The sequence below is a fragment of the Nerophis ophidion genome, linkage group LG11 (assembly GCF_033978795.1).
Source record: "Nerophis ophidion isolate RoL-2023_Sa linkage group LG11, RoL_Noph_v1.0, whole genome shotgun sequence".
Lineage (NCBI taxonomy): Eukaryota > Metazoa > Chordata > Actinopteri > Syngnathiformes > Syngnathidae > Nerophis > Nerophis ophidion.
The window spans coordinates 25831372-25851962 of record NC_084621.1 but is presented as its reverse complement, the minus strand read 5'-3'; the positions used below and the strand labels follow the sequence as shown (position 1 = coordinate 25851962).

General features: G+C 37.6%; 1 protein-coding gene across 1 annotated transcript in view; it reads left to right on the top strand.

Moving 5' to 3' along the window:
- The first annotated feature begins 16331 nt into the window (after positions 1-16331).
- Positions 16332-20591, top strand: part of satb1b (SATB homeobox 1b) — a 210205-nt gene continuing 205945 nt past the window's right edge. Inside the window, exon 1 of the mRNA XM_061915459.1 lies at positions 16332-16555. The gene's annotated coding sequence lies outside the window, so the exon portion shown is untranslated. The remainder of the gene's footprint in view (positions 16556-20591) is intronic.

The window sequence follows — 20591 nt, the reverse complement described above, 5'->3', positions numbered from 1 at the left end:
GTACGACGTTGTAATACTTTTTTTTTTACCAGCCGATGACGACGAAGTGAAAGACGATGAACTTTGCTTAAACGATCTTACAAAGTTGGAAGATGATTATCGAGGTGTGTTTAAACCTTCGAATTATTTGATATTATGTGTATTCATTATTTTGTTTCATAGAGGAATTGCCGTAAGATCCTAACGCGATCCCTTTAACACAATCCCATTGTGGTGAGTCAAATGATTCTCATTTTACAAGAAAAAAACATGCGGTATACAATACATATATACATATATTTACTTACAGATTTTCCGTTTACATCTCCGGCTCGCTGGTCTCCCTTAACGCTGGCGGGTCCGTCAACGGCCGTCGAAGAGAGTCGGCCATTCCAGGCAGAGGAGAAGGCTTGATTGCGCCAAAGAACCCAGACATCGAAACCTTGGTCCGGGACAATTTCATCGAAAACAACGGCGAATGTCCGACATGCCTCCGCTGTAAGTTTTTCTCGTTTTCTGTAAGCTTTTTAAGATTCTCATGAGCTTTAAAGAACTCCTCTCACTCTAATGTCTTTCGCTCAAATGAATTTCCCGCCGGGAGTAGTAGGCGGGGACTGATTCCGGAGGTGGGCGGTTGTTTCCGGCAAGCAACCTTCTGGTGTGCATTAGCGCCACCTACTGAAATGGAGTGTAGACCAAGATGGATCCCTACTCTATATTCTTTTATTTAACCCAATGTTTTTTAAATACGTGTATAATGCTTTATATCCTATGTGTTGTGAATTCCATCCTACTATATCTTCCAAGGAACCCAAAGAAATGTTACCACACCTCCCGCTTTATTTATTTTGTAGATTGCCTGAACTATTTCATAAACATAAATCTTGTCTTGTTTCTGATGCTATGTTTTTTATGCTCATCAATGCACTGCTGGAGTCCGAGCACACAACTACTTTCCTTGCTTTGTTTTCCTCTATCCAGTTAACTGCCATATAAATTGCTACCAATTCCCCCGTAAAAAACAGATAGTTTATCACTGATTATTTTATTTAATACTATGTTTCCTTGTGGGATAACTGCTACAGCTCTTACCTTTAATTTTTTTTTTTTTTTATAGTTTTTGATGCATCTGTATATATCATATCTCAATCCATTTTTCTATCTGGTAACTATTTAAATTTCTATTCTTTAGTAATTGCATGTTTTCTTTTGGGTTATCAAACATCCACGGTGTTATTGCAGGCATTGGTACTGTAGGACTAACTTTAATATTGTCAATTTTAACTTTATTACATATGTCTCCTATAATCCACCAAAACTATTCTTTTGTGGTAACTTTGTTTGTTTTATAACTTGTGCCAGGATAGCAGTAATTGCACAAAGGCATTCTTCTTCTTTTAGTTTTCTGACAGCACGTAGGCGTTCGCATCAACTTTCGTCTTTTTAACAAATGGGTAAAGGGGGGATGATGTATGCCATAAAACTAGTTGGCACATTTAATATTTAATAATAATGAATATTGTTAAATTCTATAATTGTTGTTATTTAAAGGGGAAAACCCGATTCAAAAGTACATAACAGTTGTTTACTGGCTAAAAATAAAATGATCCTGAAAAAAAAATCACATTCATTTTAGATTTAATTATACTGTACAATATCCTTAAAACATGTCATTGTGAAATAATTGATAATATTGTACATTGTACATTTTACTCCTCGTTTCATATTCAAAGTGAAAACATTTAAATGATCGGTTTGCCATTTAAAGTGAGATCCGTACAATTAGGTCAGGGCTTCTCAAACTTTTTTTTTTTCTTTCATCCCCACTTTAGACTAAGGGGTTAGTTTTCAAGGCCCACCTACCCCCATCGCCCCAACAAAACAATTTATTGGACATCATGTGAGGTCTCGAGGTGTGTCTTTAATTTGTTGGGTCTCATGCTGTCTGCTGATAGCCGTTTTAGACACAGAACCCACAGGGGTCTCTCCTCTGCCCCCACCTCCGCTGCCGTGAATCCAAGAGCAAGATACCCTTCGCCATATTTTCTTTTAGGTTGACTTTTTGGTTGATTAGACCCGTCATATTTTTGTTTCTCTGCAGACCTTTGAGGTGCGAGTTGCAAATGTATCCATTTTGTGTAATTGTGGTCCGCACATTAGCCTGCTACCCATCCGCGCGAAAGTTTGTTCCTCTTAGCCCCGCCTGCAAAAGTTACTGTTGCTATGTCTGTCAAACTTTCGCTCCTGCCGAGAAATTTAAAGCCTACAGGAAAAATAAGTAATTTACATTTATTTATACGGCGGATTTCACAGACAGAATCACAAAGTGATTTACAGTGTGTATAGAAAATGAAAGCATAGTAAAAAAATAAAAAAATTAAAATTAAAGTGAAATTTCCTCCCGTTCCTCGCGCCCCACCTGTCATGTCTCTATTCCCCACACTTTGAGAAATGCTGAATTAGGTCAACATTTTTCGACCCGTATGTACAGTCACCGTGTGCTCGGAGAAGAGGTAGGATTAAATATAAGTTTTACTTCTTAATATTCCTTTTCAGATTTGTTGAAAGGTGCAAATGGAACCATGTGATGTTACTTGACGTAAACATGTCTGTAACAAATACATCAAAACCATAGCCACGTGTGTAATGACTAACATTTACATAACATTTTGTAGATGGCATTGCATGTCTTGACTTGTTCTATTCTGTCTTTTGAACGTACAAGTCAATGTCTTGTTTTTAGTGTGAGGTTTAACTGTTGTGTTTATTTTGTGTCATTGTGAAGTTTTTTGTACCTGAAAATCAGATATCCCGGCCCCCCAGACACATTTTTTCCTCTAAATCTGCTCCCCAGGTCAAAATAATTGCCGAGTGTGACCGTGTGTGACCGTGTGTCTTGGCTACCACTCTTTACCGCATCTCTCCATGAACCCCGAAAAAAACATCCGACCAGGAGCGTTGGGCTGCAGTGCATTGTGGGTAGGCGAGTCTTGTACATGATCATGTTCTGTCGGTTCATTTGCAAAATAAACCAGAGAGCACAACTCAGCTTTGATACAAAATGAAAGTAAAAAGTCATGTTGGAATATTTTTAAAAACTCAGCTCGGATTAATTACTGTTCTCTTGGCAGTGGAGAAGAAGCGGGGGTTAGGGGCCAAGGTGGTCTCTGATCCATCTTTGACACGGAAGAAAAAAAAGGGCTGTGAGAGGTTAGACCGAGGAGGCATGGTTTTTTTTTTTTTTTACTACAGCCGACGAGGCACATAGGTTTTTCAAATTAGACTGTGTCGTATTTTGGGGGGAATCAAACAAACATTACAAAGAGGTTTTAGGACCAGACAATCCATTGGATTCGATACAATTATCTTATTCAGGAATTAAATTTTATTTTGAAAAAGTTATCAGTAATCTGGAAATACGTGTTATTTATTGGAATTGTAGATTGAAAAAAAGAAATAATCAAAAGCCATACATCATGAAACAGGCAACAGAAGTACAACAAATCAAAGTTGAAAGAAATATTACATACGCAGAGGCATTTAAAGTGAGAAATCAAGAAAGTGAAGAAAAGAACAGAAGTGTGAATAGTTCAAGAAATTAAAAAAAACAACAAGAGGCAACAAATACAGGAATTTCCACGGACAAACTAGTTGTATTCCTGGCTTACGTAATAAACTGTACAGAACAGGCTAGAAATAAGACTGGAAAAGATCAAAATAATTGTCAAAGCAGTAGCAAAGTTGTTGAAAGAACTATCTTGGGACCGGGTGCAAGCTGTACTACAGAGAGTAGACGTGACGGAGTCATGTTACCACAATCCAACACCCTGTTAATTGTTCAGTGGAATGCCAGAAGTTTGATAGCAACCGAACATGAATTAAAAGGATATATTAAAAATATGAAAACTAAACCACATATAATTTGTATTCAAGAAACATGGCTGAAGCTAAAATTAAACTTTATAATAAAAGGATATATAACGATTCGTAAAGATAGGAATGATGGGTAAAGAGGATGATGTGCCACATTTATTAAAGAAGATGTAGTCACGGGTAAAGAAACAGCAGAACCTTTAGAAAAAACATTTGTTAAAGTGCACAGTAATGATAATTTGAGAAATGTAGAAAAACAAAAGAGAGAAAAAACAATGAGTTTAAATATTGGGGAAATGATGGAAGACAACGATAATAGCTTTACCAACACTATGGATATGACATTTTCTTTGGATGAAATGGTTCGAATTTTGAAAAAGGTTAAAAATACGTCACCGTGGAAAGACCTAGTGGGTTATCAAATGATCAAAAACTTAGGTAGCATCGTCAAAGAAGTGGTCTTGAAATGATATGACAGGATATATGAAGAAGGAGAATGACCGGCAGAGGGGAAAATTTGCGGTAATAATTCCAATATCCAAGTCAGGGTAAGACCCGGAAGAGGCAGGAAATTATAGGCCGATAGCATTGACCTCAAATTTGGGGAAAGTAATGGAAAAAATGATTAATGAAAGACTAGTATATTATTTAGAGTCAAAAGAAATAATCAAAAAACTAACAAAGTGTTAAATAATGTTCAAGACTGGGGAACGGCTTGGGGTTTAAGATTCTCTGTTGGAAAGAAAAAAGTCATACATTTTACAAAGAGAAAAGTACAAAACAAGCTCCAAATAAAAACTCTACGGTGAAAATATAGAAGAGGTACAAGTATTTAAATATTTAGGAATATGGTTTGATAAAAATATGAACTAGTCAACCCACATCAGCAAAATAGATTTGATTAGATTAGATTAGATTAGATAGTACTTTATTTATTCCTTCAGGAGTGTTCCTTCAGGAAAATTAAAAAATAGGGGAAAACGTAAAAAGGTGTTAAATATAATAAGGGCTTTGAGGGGTAATGATTGGGGGGCTGATAGGTTGACGTTGAAAACAATATAACTTTAATTCCATCTGTTATTGATTACGGATGCATTATTTACCAATCTGCTTCAAAAACATGACTTGGGAAAATAGACTGGATCCAGTCACAGGCTTTAAGGTTATGTCGTGGAGCTACTACATCAACCCTAGTGCCAGTATTACAAGTAGAAATGAACGAAAAACCTTTGGACAAGAGGAGAGATCAACTCTCAGCAGTTTATCGGGCAACTTTAAAAGGATCCAAGCAAGGATATCCCACTTGTCCAGTGCTACCAAACTGCCAAGAAAAAGAGAAAAGAAAAAAAAAAGAATAGTTTTGGGTGGATTATAGGAGACATATGTTATAAAGTTAAAATTGACAATATTAAAGTTAGTCCTACAGTACCAATGCCTGCAATACCACCGTGGATGTTTGATAACCCAAAAGAAAACATGCAATTACTAAAGAATAGAAATTTAAATAGTTACCACATAGAAAAATGGATTGAGATATGATATATATACGGATGCATCAAAAACTATAAAAAAATTAAAGGTAAGAGCTGTAGCAGTTATCCCACAAGGAAACATAGTATCAAATAAAATAATCAGTGATAAACTATCTGTTTTTACGGGGGAATTGGTAGCAATTTTTATGGCAGTTAACTGGATAGAGGAAAACAAAGCAAGGAAAGTAGTTGTGTGCTTGCAGTCCAGCAGTGCATTGATGAGCATAAAAAACATAGCATCAGAAACAAGACAAGATTTAGTTTATGAAATAGTTCAGGCAATCTACAAAATAAATAAAGCGGGAGGTGTGGTAACATTTCTTTGGGTTCCTTGGAGGATATAAAGCATTATACACGTATTTAAAAAACATTGGGTTGAATAAAAGAATATAGAGTAGGGATCCATCTTGGTCCACACTCTATTTCAGTAGGTGGCGCTAATGCACACCAGAAGGTTGCTTGCCGGAAACAACCGCCCACCTCCGGAATCAGTCCCCGCCTACTACTCCCGGCGGGAAATTCATTTGAGCGAAAGACATTAGAGTGAGAGGAGTTCTTTAAAACCGCGGAGAATCTTAAAAAGCTTACAGAAAACGAGAAAAACTTACAGCGGAGGCATGTCGGACATTCGCCGTTGTTTTCGATGATATTGTCCCGGACCAAGGTTTCTATGTCTGGGTTCTTTGGCGCAATCAAGCCTTCTCCTCTGCCTGGAATGGCCGACTCTCTTCGACGGCCGTCGACGGACCCGTCAGCGTTAAGAGAGACCAGTGAGCCGGAGATGTAAACGGAAAATCTGTAAGTAAATATATGTATATATGTATTGTATACCGCATGTTTTTTTCTTGTAAAATGAGAATCATTTGACTCACCAGACTGCGATTGTGTTAAAGGGATCGCGTTGGACTCTTCCGGCGAATCCTCTATGAAACAAAATAATGAATACACATAATATTAAATAATTCGAAGGTTTAAACACACCTCGATAATCATCTTCCAACTTTGTAAGATCGTTTAAACAAAGGTCTTTGCCTTTCACTTCGTCGTCATCGGCTGGTAAAAAAAAAAGTATTACAACGTCGTACACGTGCAATGCTTTTAACGTTTAAATGCTTAAACGGAGTTAAACCATTGTCTAATAATGTGGTAAAGCAGAGGTAATGGTGTGTGTGTGTGTGTGTGTGTGCGTGTGTGTGTGTGTGTGTGTGTGCGTGTGTGTGTGTGTGTGCGTGTGCACATCTTCCCACGTAACATTCCCAGCCATCAATACATCGAAGCAGGGTCAAACATATGGTTAACCTTAACCTAATTAGTTCCTCCCAATCGTTTAAATTTGTTTTCGGGAAGTCTGGAAGTTGTTTCAAACGATCGTAAACATTTAAACTGTCAAATGGATGGTCACATGCTGCTCAAATGACATTCTCAAGCTTCCTTAAAAAACTGACCTCAACCTGAACCCTCCTTTGTTCCCTCTTCAGGTCTTAACTCCACCCTCTTCCCGGCTCTTCCTGAATTAACCCCTCCCACTTCAGGTCTTAACTCCACCCTCTTCCTGGTTCAACCACTCCCACCTCAGGTCTTAACTCCACCCACTTCCTGGTTCAACCACTCCCACCTCAGGTCTTAACTCCGCCCTCTTTCTGGTTAAAACTCCACCCTCTTCCTGGTTTAACCACTCCCAACGCAGGTCTTAACTCCACCCTCTTCCGGGGTAAGCCACACCCACTTGACCACGACATTTGACCCTGACCTTCGAACTTGACCTTTGACTTTGACCTTTGACCTTGACCCCTCGTAAATCATTGGCCTTTGACCTTGACCCCTCATAAATCATTGATTTATGACCCCCCATAAATCATTTTTGACTAAAGGTATCCCCTTAATACTCTCTGTTGTCTTTGGTTTTACTGTCAAAATTTTTATATTTCAGCCCACGTCTGCACAGTTTTTTCCTCCATGTGGAATACAATTGAGTCCAAACAGATATGGGGCAGTATAGCTTGGTGCATAGAGTGGCCAGTAACTTGAGGGTTCCAGGTTCGAGCGCTTCTTCCGCCATCCACGTCGTTGTGTCCTTGGGCAAGACACTTTACTCAACTGTTCCCAGTCCCACCCACACTGGTTTAAATGTAACTTAGATATTGGGTTTCACTTTGTAAAAGCGCTTTGAGTCACTAGAGAAAAGCGCTATATAAAAATAACACTTCATATTTTTTTAACGACCCTGAACAGTGTAATGTGGTGGAAACACAAACCACGCAGGTCCACAGCTCCAAGGAATCTAAAGTTCCTTAACTTTTAGTGGACAAAAGTCTATTCATGTCTTTTTTTAGTCAACGTATCAACAACACCCGCAGTCTAAAAAAAATTATTTAAATTTCGAGTTCTACACCCCCGATGAACCTTATCTGCCCTGAGATGTTATGAGGGAGAAATTAGTTGTTGGGCCAAACCTCCAGCTGACCTCCTTCAAGCCATTACGGTTCTCAGACGTGAGACTTGGCGCTGACCCGGGGAACGTACGTGCAGACCGCTTAGACATAGACCGGCCGTTGTTTGGAAGCACGCAGGTCTAACTCGGTCCTGATTGGTTAACGAGATCTCCAGGACGGATACAGGAGGCAAGTAAAGTTCAAGCCTGAACCGAGTTTTGGAAGGTTTGGCTTCTCCTGACAGGCGAAATTGTCGCTGACAGTTTAGAACTTAAAGGATCTCGTGTGTGTGTTTAAATCCCCTCAACTCCAGCACGCAGGGTTGGGGTTTTCCCTCTCATCTCCCCGCCTTGCTGTCAGTGATTCATCTCCGACGAGTTAGCGAAGACTTCCCCGCGGCGCTCCACCTGGTTCCGACTGACAGCTGCATCGCCGCTAAGTTCCACCCACACGCCGCGCGCTAATTAGCTTTAATCAAACTCCTATTAGCTGAAGCCACCTAGTTCCACGTCACCGGTGACAGTCGGCGCTTACTTTGGAACTTCAGAAGTTCCACGGGCGACTCCATTCTTCTGGATTTTTTAAAACTCATTGTCGCGGCCTAAAACGCCCGAATTTATGGCAGCTTTTAAAGAAAGCTGCGGCAAAAGTGGCAAAGTTTTGAAGATTTTTTTTTTTCCAATAACATTTAATCAACATGTGTTTTTTGTTTTTGTATATAAATTGTGTATCAATGTTTTAGGTGTTCTTTGTAACCCTCATCCAAAGAAAAGCACAGGATTTATATTTTTTTTAAGTTCGGTCCATAAAACTCAAAACCAGTGAAGTTGGCACCTTGTATACCTTTTCAACCTATATTCAATTGAATAGACTGCAAAGACAAACTACTTAACGTTCAAACTTGAAAACGTTATTTTTTGCAAATATTAGTTCATTTGGAAATTGTTGCCTGCAACCTGTTTCAAAAAAAGCTGGCACACGTGGCAAAAAAGACTGAGGCAGTTGAGGAATGCTCATTAAACACTTGTTTGGAACATCCCACAGGTGTGCAGGCTAGTTGGGAACAGGTGGGTGTCATGATTGGGTATAAAAGCAGCTTCCATGAAATGCTCAGTCAAGGATGGGTTGAGGGTCACCACTTTGTGAACAAATGCGTGAGCAAATTGTACAACAGTTTAAGAACAACATTTCTAAACGAGCTATTGCATGGAATTTAGGGATTTCACCATCTACGGTCTGTAATATCATCAAAAGGTTCAGAGAACCTAGAGAAATCACTGCAAGTAACCATCAAAGCTGAAAACCAACATTAAATGCCCGTGACCTTCGATCCCGAAGGCGTTACTGCATCAAAAAGCGACATCAGTGTGTAAAGAATATCCCCACATGGGCTCAGGAAGACTTAAAAAAAACACCGTCAGTAACTACAGCGGGTCGCTACATTTGTAAGTGGAAGTTCAAACTCTACTATGCAAAGCGAAAGCCATTTATCAACAACACCCAGAAACTCCGGAAATGATTTTAGGTTGTCCTGAATAATTTGGAGGTAATCCTCCTTTTTCATTGTCCCATTTAAAGCACCTGTTCCAATGGCAGTAAAACAGGCCCAGAGGATAATACTCCCACCACCATGCTTGACGGTTGGCATGGGGTTCCTAGGATTAAAGACCTCATCTTTTCTCCTCCAAACATGTTGCTGGTGGTTCTCTGTTGACTCTTGATCATCCTGACCAATTTTCTCTCAGCAGCAGGCTTGTGTTTTCTTCCTGATCGTGGCAGTGACAAAACTGTGCCATGCGCTTTATACTTGGGAGCAGTTGTCTGCACAGTTGCTTTTGGGACTGCTTCGAAATGGCTCCCAGGGACTTTCCTGACTTGATCAAGTCCATGATTCGTTTTTGTCAGATCCGTGCTAAGTTCGTTTGACTTTCACATTGTCGCATTTGTAATCGAGTCTAATGACTGCATCTCATGAGCCCGATTTAAATGGGCTTAGAGAAGTCAATCGTAATCACTCACATGAAGTTAAGAGGCTATGCCATGATGCACAGCTAAAGTTGTTCAACAGTCCGGGGTCTCTGTTGTGGTAGTTTAGGCTTTATATTGCGCTACACTTTTTTTTGTCTTGCTGAAATAAGCAGGGGCGTCCATGATAACGTTGTTTGGATGGCGACATATGTTGCTCCAAAACCTGTATGCACCTTTCAGCATTAATGGTGCCTTCACAGATGTGTAAGTTACCCATGCCTTGGGCACTAATACACCCCCATACCATCACAAATACCGGCTTTCAAACTTTGCGCCTGTAGCAGTCCGGATGGTTCTTTTCCTCTTTGGTCCGGAAATCACGACCTCCACGGTTTCCAAAAACAATTTAAAATGTGGACTCGTCAGACCAAAGAACACTTTTCCACCTTGCATCAGTCCATCTTGGATGAGCTCGGGCCCAGCGAAGCCGGTGGCATTTCTGGGTGTTGTTGATAAATGGCTTTGGCTTTGCATGGTAGAGTTTTTACTTGCACTTTCAGATGTAATGACAAACTGCAGTTACTGACAGTGGTTTTCTGAAGTGTTCCTGAGCCCATGTGGTGATATCCTTTACACACTGATTTCACGTTTTGACACACGCACGCACGCACGCAGACACGCACACACGCACGCACGCACGCACACACACACACACACACACACACACACACACACACACACACACACACACACACACACACACACACACACACACACACACACACACACACACACACACACACACACACACTAGCAGTCCTGAGGTGTTTTTACTTTTGCAAAGCTGGACAGGCAGTTAACATCTAAATATCTTCCAATAATTGATTCTATTTGAGTCATTTGCAAAGGGTAAATAAACATGCCAGGCTAAAGGCTACCACGAACTAGCAGCTACGCAACAACTAAGCGCACAAGCCGGACATACAAAAGCTCCAAAGCAGAGGCGTATTACAGTAGAAAAGTGCCCAGCAACAAACGTGTCCGCATCATTCAGATCAGCTTAATGAATTATTGTGGCCACTGTGTGTCACAAAAAAAAAACAACAACACTCCACTTCAATTTAAAGACAGTATGAGTAAATTCCAGAAGGTGAATAATGAACAGGTTAGTGTTTTTCATCCCGACTATTATTATAGTTGTCTTTATTTTTAAGTTATCATGCCATGGTTTTACCAGTCTGGCCCACTTGGGAAAAGATTTGAGCTAAAATTAGTTTGACACCCCTCCTCTACATCAAAAATATGATTTGCCTAAATGGACAGACAGGACAAATTAAAAATTAAAAATGTTATTTTTTATTAGATTTATAGTCTTATAAATAAGAATTGTGTTTAATCTGAAAATCTTTCACCTCATCAATTCTTTCTATCGTAGCCACTCTATAAAATCATAAAAAACATTTACGATTCTTGCAGGTGTTGTATCTGATCATTATCGACCAAGTATCTCGATTTAAAACTACTCTCGACAAATATAATTGTCAGGCTTTCCCGTGACAGTTTGTCTGTTTTAGTTTTTTCCTCTGCATTTGTCTTCCTCTGTTTAGTATCTCCTGTCTTTAGTTCCTGTCTAGTGCTCTTATATTGTCAGCTTCCTGTCTTGTTCCCTGAGTGCTGTGTTCCTCCTCAGCTGCGGCTGATTGGTACCTGGCCACACCCGTTGCCAATCAGCCTGCTCCTATTTGTACCTGCTTTGTCTTGTGTCAGATGCTGGATCATTGTATTGTCGTTGCCATATGTCACTCTTGTCTTGCTACCTGTCGTGTCGTTTTGTTACAGCTACTACCTGTCATGCTACATTTTTTCCTGGTCGTTGTAGCGTTAAGCTGTTTCTGTTAGCATTAGTTATTTCCAGTTTTTCTGTTTGCTATCCACTAGCTTCCATGCTAAAGTTCTTTTTTGTTTTCTAGCTTCCATTGTTAGCTCCCTTAGTTTGTTATCCCGCCCACGTGTGTGCCTTTTGTTTGTACCCTTTGTTTGTTGTAGTTGTAGTATTTTAAATTAAACTATGAGTTCTTGCAAAAACCTCCCTCCTTCTCTGCATCTCGGGGTTTGACAACAACAGATAACTCTGACAATAATTCACCCAAAAAGGTAGTTAAGTATGACCTGTAAAGGGGGGACTGCACTGTTTTGAGGAATTTTGCCCATCATTCACAATCCTTATGTGAGTCAAACACACATTGATTTTTATTTTCTTAAATGCTTTCTAATTTGCAAGTTTATTAAAATAAATATATGGTTAATAAATATAATTATTAGAATATTTGCAGACAATACAACAGTTATATTCCGTAGCCTGAATTTTAACCACATATTAGTGCTATTGTTATTACGAGCGCTAACGCACACCAACTATTTTTATTGGCGCCTTTGGATTATCTGTACATGTTGTGTTGGGGACACATTTCCTGGGGACACATAAATAAATATGTTAACCCTTCTAATGTCATGTGTGATTCATGAAATGAGTCTAAAGTCACGAGTTTTGTTGAAGATGTACAGAATAAACCACACGGTGTTAGTACATTAGTCGAGGAAAATTTGTAAATTACATTTATAATGTCCTGTATTTTGATATTGATATTATTATTATTAATTTCATCTTGTCATAGAAAAAAATGAACAGCATTGGGAGCATTTTAAATACTCAATGCACCTATTATTATGATGAACATTATAACATAATTTATTCTGAAAATATAAATAATGACACATTTAGATGGATTATTATTAACTGTTACATGTAAGTGTAAAAAAATATATATGATTAGTAGAATTTTAAAATGTTTCTGTTCTATTTTTAAACTGAAGTTGTCTTTATTTTTAAGTTATCATGCCATGGTTTTAGCAGTTTGGCCCACTTGGGAATAGATTTGAGCTAAAAAGAGTTTGACACCCCTCCTCTATATCAAAAATATGACCTGAGTGGCCAGACAGGACCGTTAAAATTATATATATATATATATATATATATATATATATATATATATATATATATATATATTTATATATTTATATATTTATAAATAAGAATTGTGTTTAATCTGAAAATCTTTTTTTTTTTTTTGTGACACCCCCTACCCAGACTGCAACCCTTATATTTAAAAGCTGACAATTAAAGAAGAAGATTTCAGGGAAAGTTAGCAAACCACAAAAAAAGAAAAAAAACAATCTGAAGTTGTTTTTATTTTTAAGTTATCACGCCATGGTTTTACCAGTCTGGCCCACTTGGGAATAGATTTTAGCTAAAATTAGTTTGACACCCCTCCTCTACATCAAAAATATGATTTGCCTGAGTGGCCACAGAGGAAAGATTAAAAAAAAATAAAACAATTTTTTAAATTATATTTATAATCTTCATAAATAAGACTTGTGTTTGATTTGAAAATCTTTTTTTTTGACACCCCCTAGCCCCCTACCCAGTCTGCTACCCTTATATTTAAAAGCTGACAATTAATTTAAAATATTTCATGGAAAGTTAGCAAACCACAAAGAAAACAATCTGAAGTTGTCCATTCATCCATCCATTTTTTACCGCTTATTCCCTTCGGGGTAATCTGAAGTTGTCTTTATTTTTAAATTATCACGCCTTGGTTTTACCAGTCGGGCCTACTTGGGAATAGATTTGAGCTGAAATTAGTTTGACACCCCTCCTCTACATCAAAAATATGATTTGCCTGAGTGGCCAGACAGGACGGATTAGAAAAAAGAAGAAGTTATTTTTATTAGATTCATAACCTTTTTAAATAAGAATTGTGTTTAATCTGAAAATCTTTTTATTTTTTTTTTTGACACCCCCTTCCCCCTCATCTACCCAGTCTGCAACCCTTATATTTAAAAGCTGACAATTAAAGAACATATTTCAGGGAAAGTTAGCAAATCAAAAAAAAACAAAAAACTATCTGAAGTTGTCTTTATTTTTAAGTTATCATGCCATGGTTTTATCAGTCAGGCCCACTTGGGAATAGATTTGAGCTAAAAAGAGTTTGACACCCCTCCTCTACATCAAAAATATGATTTGCCTGAGTGGCCAGACAGGAAAGATTTTAAAAAAATAAAATACAATTCTAAAAAAGTTTTTTTTTTTATTAGATCCATAATTTTTATGAATAAGAATTGTGTTTAATTTGAAAATTTTATTTTTTTATTTTTATTTTTTGACGTCCCTTATCCCCCTACCCAGTCTGCAACCCTTATATTTAAAAGTTGACAATTAATTTAGAATATTTCAGGGAAAGTTCGCAATCCACAAAGAAAACAATCTGAAGCTGTCCATCCATCCATCCATTGTTTACCGCTTATTCTCTTTGGGGTAACCTGAAGTTGTCTTTATTTTTAAATTATCATGCCATGGTTTTATCAGTCGGGCCTACTTGGGAATAGATTTGAGCTAAAAATTAGTTTGACACCCCTCCTCTACATCAAAAATATAATTTGCCAAATAATTAACTGGCCAGACAGGACAGTTAAAATAAAATAAAAAAAAAATAAAAACAATGTTTTTTCTATTATATTTATAATCTTTATAAATAAGAATTGTGTTTAATCTGAAATTTTTTTTTTTTTTTTACACCCCCTACCCCCCCTACCCAGTCTGCAACCCCTATATTTAAAAGCTGACAATTAAAGAAGATTTCAGGGAAAGTTAGCAAACCACATAAAAACAAACAAAAAAAACAAAACACCTGAGCATAAAAATGTCTAGATTGAGCCGAGACGACTTCTCTCTTCGACATTTTTCTCGGTGAGACAAATGACTTCTAGAAGAGTCCATGGCCTGTCATTAAGATATCAAATAAGAGGCCGGGGCATCTGCGTCTTTCGTTGGAAAGATTAATTCCGGGGTGACTCACCCTTGTTATTACCCGAGTGCTTTTTATTGTTCTAAGTGCAGACGGCTGCTGCTTTGATTTGTTTGCATCTCTGTTGCCTTCATGCCCTTTATATGCTTTGCCCGCCTAAACGCCGCGCATTAACGTCTTGGAAGTGGTCCACGACGCTTTTAAAGTGTGTGGGGGAGTGCACGGTTAAGGATTTGTCGTCGCCGCGGAAGCATCACCAGCATCAAGCCGAGAACCCCAAAAGTAAAAAACAAAACAAACAATAAAAGCTCCTAAATGGAGAGAGAAAGGTCATCATGAGCTGCACTTCCTTTAAGTCACAGTGTACTCACTGAGGCCCCCTTGTGGACACGCAGAGGAGCGCACCTCCTCCAACTTCTGTGTGGAAATTGTTTAGATTAAAAAAACAAAAAACAACACACATTAAAATCACCAGCTGTTGTCCGTAATGATGAAAACATTTCAGGAATTTATAATGATGCACATTAGAACGTCTTTTTTTTTTTTGTTCTCGTTTTTGTCTCCCTGGAGGAGCGATGGTGTGGAAACACTTAGTTCCCCTCTTCTTTTTGGATTTAAATGAATGCAGATCTCACAAGTTTCATACAGAAAGTTTCATAGAGGTCTTCACTCCAAGTACTATGTCTCAGTGATCAACTATAGATTGTAATCACCTCCCATTTGTATAAATAAATAAAAAAGTTAAAGTTTGTGTGTCTAGTTTTGCTGCAAATTATTATTTATTTGCCTAGTTAGATCTGCATTCCTGTTGAGAGAGAGAGAAAAAAAAGTCTGCATAATGTGTCAATCACAACATGAACACCAGCAATTATATAAAAAAAATGCTGTTAATATTTGCGATTTCAAGATTAACGACTGGGGAATTCCTCCACATGCCTGCAGAGGTATGATAATAACCAGATTACAATAAGACATTCCAGCTATTGACGTGTAGTACTTTTTTTCAACTCAGGCGTTTTTTAAATATTTGTAATATGTGGAAATCATCTCGTTTCTTTTTTTTGGTATTTTACTTTAGGAATTAAGAACATAAAGAACATGATTCTCCACCCGCAGCTGTGTTTTAACAAGACTTCCCAGAGTTGAACTTTTGACATTTTTTTTAATTAAATTAAGATTAAGCCCGTTTATTATAATTACCCTTATTGGATCATTTATTTCGAATTTGAACGGGCCCTTTATTTATTTTTTTGCTGCCTGACAAAAAAAAATAAAAAATCCCTTTGACTAAAAATGGTGCGTTCACGGGTCATAGCGGAAACAACAAATAATGCGATTGATTTGATTGCGTGCGAAACAGTGTTTTAAAAAATAGTTTGAAACAAGTGCGTTATTTATTTTCAAGTTCTGTTTTGGAACGCACACGCGTTATTTCGTCCAAATCGTCCTTGGGGGAGGAAGCGCGCACACATGTAAAAAAAAAAAAAAAAAAAAAAAAAGCGCAAAGTGGGGCAAGCTGCGGCCCAGCTGGCAAATGATCGATTCGCGCATCGGAGCAACGGGGAGGGGCGGTGCTTGCGTTACCTGCCGCCCTCTCAAAGCGCGCCTCCCGCATGCCGCCACTCGCCTCTCCTCTTCCTCCAAGCGTGCATCCCTCGGCTCCATCCTCCCCGCCGTGCGCGGCTCCAACTTCAGCCTCCGACCCGAGCGACCACCCGGCCCCCGCCCCCCTCCCCCGGGGAAGACCTATCTTCGAAACAAAACACTTTTTTTTTTTTCCTTTTTTTTTTTTTTTCAAATTTCCGTTTTTTTTCCTTTTTGTTTTTTGGATCCGCGCTAAAGTGTTTTGCGTCAGAGAGTTGGAGGTTGTTCAACTTTTGATGGAAAGCCACTGCTGACTTCCCAGGTACGCCCGCCATCATCACACTTTTTTTTTTTTTTTTTTTTACTTTCTGCATCACTTGGGATGACACGCAAAGAGTGCTTCTACTTGCAATTTCAAGGATGCAATAATAATAATAAAGAACAATAAATAAATAAATGCGTCGTCTAAATAAATTAAAAGGCAAAAACGTGCAGACCTTCGGAATCACTTAAAACCCACACGGACTCCAAAGTGGCTGCTGCAGGGGTTGAATATTTCATAAAGCCAGAGATGCAAATATGAATTAAAAACTTAAGAGCCGCCGATGAATGGTGGGCTTAACGGTAAATAGAAAAGATGCCATTTAAAAACAAGAAGAAAAAAATGGGCCACAAAAAGAAGAAAAAAATGATACGTTTCTTTTCAATAATTGACTAACTGTATGCAAGCGAAGCGATGTTTAAAACGTTCTCATGAAAACAAAACGTTCAAACCTTCTCATGTTTATTGCTGCTTTTAAGTTATTTACATTTGCACCAGCGTGGCCGGCGCAAGGTGGGTGAAGTGTCTCGCCCGAGGACACGGCAGACCCCGCAGACACGGGACGTTGATACAACGTTGATTATACGTGTCTGTCCTGTAAAAACTGACCTTTGAAACAACGTTGCAAAATAGTTTTGTAAATTGAGGCAACGTTGAAGTCCGACGTTGGATCAGCGTTGTTACTTGACAAGTGTCAAAATATCAACGGTCAAATCGACGTCACAGCCTGACGTTGAATAAACGTTGTCAAAAGGCATGTTGTTTCAATGTTGTCGAATTTGGGTTGGGAAATGACCAAAGTTTCAACGGTCAAATCAATGCCAGACTCCGACATTGATTAAATGTCGTCAAAAGGCATGTTGTTTCAACGTTGTATTTATGTTGTAAAATATTGGTTGAGAAATGATCAAAATTTCAATGGTCAAATCAACCCAAGAACCCAACATTGATTAAACGTCATCAAAAAGCTTGTTGTTTCAACGTTGTATTTGTGTTAGAGAATATTGTTTGAGGAAACTTTCAATGGTCAAATCAACGCAAGAACCTGACATTGATTAAACAGCCTCAAAAAGCACGTTGTTTCAACGTTGTATTTGTGTTGTAGAATATTGGTTGAAAAATGACCAACATTCAACGGTCAAATCAACGCCAGAACCTAACATTGATTAAATGTCATCAATAAACATGTTGTTTCAATGTTGTATTTGAGTTGGAGAATATTGGTTGAAAAATTACCAAAATTCAACAGTCAAATCAACGCAAAAACCCAACATTGATCAAATGTTGTCAAAAAGCTTGTCGTTTCAACGTTGGATTTGTTTTGTAGAATATTGGTTGAAAAATGACCAACATTCAACGGTCAAATCAAGGCAAAAACCCAACATTGATTAAACGTCATCAAAAACCATGTTGTTTCAATGTTGTACTTGAGTTAGAGAATATTGGTTGAGAAAATTTCAAAGGTCAAATCAACGCCAGAACCCAAAATTGATTAAATGTAGTCAAAAAGCATGTCGTTTCAACGTTGTACTTGTGTTGTAGAATATTGGTTGACAAATGATCAAAATTTCAAAAGGTCAAATCAATGCAGGAACCCAACATTGATTAAGCGTCGTCAAAAAGCATGCTGTTTCAACATTGTATTTGTTTTGTAGAATTTTGGTTGAAAACTGACCACAATTTCAATGGTCAAATCTACGCCAGAACCCAACATTGATAAAACGTCGTCAAAAAGCATCTTGTTTTAACGTTGTATTTGAGTTGTAGAATATTGGTTGAAAAATGACCAAAATTCAATGCCAGAACCCAACATTGATTAAACGTCGTCAAAAAGCTTGTCGTTTCAACGTTGTATTTGTGTTGTAGAATATTGGTTGAAAAATTAACAAAATTCAACGGTGAAATCAACGCAAAAACCCAACATTGATAAAATTTTGTTAAAAAGCTTGTTCTCAACGTTGGATTTGTTTTGTAAAATGTTGATTGAAAAATGACCAACATTCAACAGTCAAATCAACGCAAGAACCCAACATTGATTAAACGTCATCAAAAAGCATGTTATTTCAATGTTGTATTTGAGTTGGAGAATATTGGTTGAGAAAATTTCAAAAGGTCAAATCAACGCAAGAACCCAATATTGATTAAACATCGTCAAAGAGCACGTCGTTTCAACGTTATATTTGTTTTGTAGAATTTTGGTTGAAAACTGACCACAATTTCAATGGTCATATCAACGCCAGAACCCAACATTGATTAAACGTCGTCAAAAAGCACGTTGTTTCAACGTTGTATTTGAGTTGTAGAATATTGGTTGAAAAATGACCAAAATTCAATGCCAGAACCCCACATTGATAAAATGTTGTTAAAAAGCTTGTCGTTTCAACTTTGTATTTGTTTTGTAGAATTTTGGTTGAAAAATGACCACAATTTCAATGGTCAAATCAACGCAAGAACCCAACATTGATTAAACGTTGTCAAAAAGCATGTTGTTTCAACGTTGTATTTGTGTTGGAGAATATTGGTTGAGAAAATTTCAAAGGTCAAATCAACGCAAGAACCCAACATGGATTAAACATCGTCAAAAAGCACATTCTTTCAATGTTGTATTTGTGTTGTAGAATATTGGTTAAAAAATAACCAAAATTCAACGGTCAAATACACGCAAAAACCCAACATTGATAAAATGTTGTTAAAAAGCTTGTCGTTTCAACGTTGGATTTGTTTTGTAGAACATTGGTTGAAAAATGACCAACATTCAACGGTCAAATCAACGCAAGAACCCAACATTTATTAAACGTCATCAAAAAGCATGTCGTTTCAATGTTGTATTTGAGTTGGAGAATATTGGTTGAGAAAATTTCAAAAGGTCAAATCAACGCAAGAACCCAACATTGATTAAACGTCGTCAAAAGTCACGCTGTTTCAACATTGTATTTATTTTGTAGAATTTTGGTCAAAAACTGACCACAATTTCAATGATCAAATCTACGCCAGAACCCAACATTGATAAAACGTCGTCAAAAAGCATGTTGTTTCAACGTTGTATTTGTGTTGTAGAATATTGGTTGAAAAATGACCAAAATTCAATGCCAGAACCCAACATTGATTTAAGGTCGTCAAAAAGCACGTTGTTTCAACGTTGTATTTGAGTTGTAGAATATTGGTCGAAAAATGACCAAAATGCAACGGTCAAATCAACGCAAGAACCCAACGTTGATTAAATGTCATCAATAAGCATGTCGTTTCAACGTTGGATTTGTTTTGTAGATTATTGGTTGAAAAATGACCAACATTCAACGGTCAAATCAACGCAAGAACCCAACATTGAGTAAACGTCATCAAAAAAAATGTTTCAATGTTGTATTTGAGTTGGAGAATATTGGTTGAGAAAATTTCAAAGGTCAAATCAACGCAGGAACCCAACATTGATTAAACGTCGTCAAAAAGCACGTTGTTTCAACGTCGTATTTGAGTTGTAGATTATTGGTTGAAAAATTACCAAAATTCAATGCCAGAACCCAACATTGATTAAACATCGTCAAAAAGCATGTTGTTTCAACGTTGTAGTTGTGTTGTAGAATATTGGTCGAAAAATTACCAAAATTTCAATGGTCAAATCAACTCAAGAACCCGACATTGATTAAACGATTTCAAAAAGCATGTCGTTTGTACGTTGTATTTGTTTTGTAGAAATCTGGTTGAAAAATGACCATCATTTCAATGGTCAAATCAACGCCAGAACCCGACATTGATTAAACGTCGTCAAAAAGCACATTGTTTCAACGTCGTATTTGTGTCGTAAAATATTGGTTGAAAAATGACCAAAATTCAATGCCAGAACCCAACATTGATTAAACATTGCCAAAAAGCACGTTGTTTCAACGTTGTATTTGTGTTGTAGAATATTGGTCGAAAAATGACCACTATTTCGATGGTCAAATAAACGCAAGAACCCGACATTGAATAAACGTCGTCAAAAAGCATGTTGTTTCAATGTTATGCTCGAGTTACTAATTTAACAAGTTCTCAACGTTGT